Below are 2,517 nucleotides of genomic sequence, written 5' to 3'. Positions count from 1 at the left end.
TCAGACTCCGGCCTGTGTCCCAGCAGCATTCATCCACGGATCAGCCCTCTTGATCCAAAGCCATCTTGTGGCTCTTTCTGCGGCTTCAGTTGCAGACCTAATGGCTTTCCTCTTTGCCTCACTGGTGAGGCCTAGCATGGTGAGCACTTTGCAGAGGGACCGCCCTGCAAATCCTCGGCATCCCACCTCCAGGGGTTCACAGTAGGTCTTCCAGCCTTGGCTCCTGCACTCCTCCACTAGCTCCTGGTACTTGGCACGCTTCCTCTCATTAGCCTCCTCCATGCGTTCTTCCCAGGGAACTGTGAGTTCCAGAATGATTAACTGCTTGGTAGAATCAGAAACGATCATATCTGGTCGGAGCCGTGTAGATGTTATCCTTGATGGGATCTTCAGCTGTTTGCCCAGATCCACTTCCAGTTGCCAGTCCGTGGCAGTGGTGAGGAGACCTAACCTGCCCCCTGCTGGGATGGTGGGCTTCTCTCCAGCTCTGTGAAACCTGATGGTCTTAGGCTTGCTGTGGCCCTTGGTGGTGTTAATGGCCTTGGCTATGCTCTCAGCAACCGCCTTTAGCACCTGGTCGTGGCGCCAGCGATACCGCCCCTCTCCAAGGGCTTTTGGGCAACTGCTGAGGAGGTGTTCCAGGGACCCCCCGTCCTGGACACTGGGTGCAGGATGGTGTCTCTGCTTTGCCCCAGACATGGAGGTTGGATGGAGTTGTTAGGACGTCATAAACAGCTTGGACTACGAACCTGATGTTGAGGGAGTCTGCTCTCCAAATGTTGGGCCAGGTGATCTTCCGTTGAAGAACGTTCTCCCATTTAGTCCATGCTCCTTGTTGCCCCATCCCCACCATCCTGCTGGCTCGTTCTTCCTCCACACCTGCCCTCACTTCCTCCTGAATGAGGCGCTGCCGCTGTTTACCTTGGGCTTTGTCCACCCTGGTTGATGGGAAATAGCCAATTCCTGCGCGTCCTGAGGCTATGGACCCGACAAGTACCTTCTGCCTCAGTCGCGACTCAGCCACTTCCAGAGCCTCATCGGCCCTCCATTTCCGGCCTGTCTTCACCTGGATGCCAGCCGATGCCACTTTTCCATCCCTGGATTCCCTGTACTGCAGAGCTTCCCGAGTCCTGGTCACCATGAACTCTTCAGTGAGTCCACTGAACGGAAGCTGCAGGATGTTACTACCGCTGTACAGGGCAGCACTGCTCAGGCTTCGGGGTAGACCAAGCCATCTTCGCAAGTAACTGCTGATCTTTCTCTCCATGTCCTCTACAGTCGTCATGGGTACTGCGTACACTAGCAGCGGCCACAGGATGCGGGGCAGGATGGAATGCTGGTAAATCCAAGCCTTGAATCTTCCTGGCAGGCCAGATCTGTCAACACATCTCAACCAGCCCCCCAGCTCCTTGCTGGTTCTCTGAATGGATGCAGTGTCCTTAAGGCTGCTATCGAAGAGCTTCCCTAGGCTCTTGACTGGCTGTTCTGTAATAGACGGGATAGTGGTTCCAGCCAGCGAGAAGCGGTACCTGTCTGTCACCTTCCCCTTCTTGAGCACCAGAGATGACATACTTTTAATAAAGTTAGAAAAATGTCATTACAAAGGTAAAAACAAAATTTCCTGTAAATCACTTTAAGGAGTCAAATATCGTCTTGTAATGAGAAGGCTAATATTTGATCAGAATTTGATTATTGATTAGAAGGTGCTCCTGAAATTTCTTGACTGTGCTCCTAATTTTATTTTTAATATTAGGAGTACAAATGCTCCTAAAAACTGTAGAGCCCTGTTTAACTATTTTTTTATTAATTTAAAAACTGAGAAATTCTTTCAAATTTAAATCTTTTACAAGAATTACAGAAAAACTGTTTGGTGCAAGAATCAATATTTGAGAAATTCAAAATTCCTTTGAACACGACTGCTCATAATTTATGAAACCTACACATTCAAAACCGTGTTACTCTGAAATGTTTAATGTAAATGTTAAGTGTAAGTGAAATCTTAAGTACTGTAAGAGGTCTTTCATGACTCTACATATGCTGGTGTGTGTGAATTTGATAGGTGCTTGATATAAAATAAATTGTGCTTTAAAAAGTCCTTGAAAGTCCTTGAATCTGGTGTTCATGAAAGAGTGGGAACCCTGCATACATAAAAAGCAAAACAAAGTGCTTCACAAGCATAAAACAAATTTTAAAAACAACATCAACATGGTACAAATGATTCAACAAGTATAAGCAAAACATAATAACAATAAGGATAAAAAAGTATATAATAAAAGACAAACAAAAAAAAAAAAAAAATACACACTTCACACACTATTATGCTCATAGGCAACTTAAAAGAGGTATGTTTTAACACGCTTTTTAAAGATATCAATACTCTCTCACTTCATTTAGAAGACAATTCCAAATTTTTGGAGCATAGTGACTAAAAGAACTACCATCAGATTGCTTGAGATTTACTGTGTAATATGCTAAAAGTCCAGCACTAGAAGATCGTAACATTTGTTTAGTATTATA

General features: G+C 45.4%; 1 pseudogene; it reads right to left on the bottom strand.

Moving 5' to 3' along the window:
* On the bottom strand, positions 1-1,570 carry LOC127160362 (uncharacterized; annotated as a pseudogene).
* Between the last annotated feature and the right edge of the window lie 947 nt (positions 1,571-2,517).

The sequence above is a fragment of the Labeo rohita genome, unplaced genomic scaffold (genome assembly GCF_022985175.1).
Source record: "Labeo rohita strain BAU-BD-2019 unplaced genomic scaffold, IGBB_LRoh.1.0 scaffold_337, whole genome shotgun sequence".
Classification (NCBI taxonomy): domain Eukaryota; kingdom Metazoa; phylum Chordata; class Actinopteri; order Cypriniformes; family Cyprinidae; genus Labeo; species Labeo rohita.
This window is presented reverse-complemented; position numbering and strand designations above follow the sequence as displayed.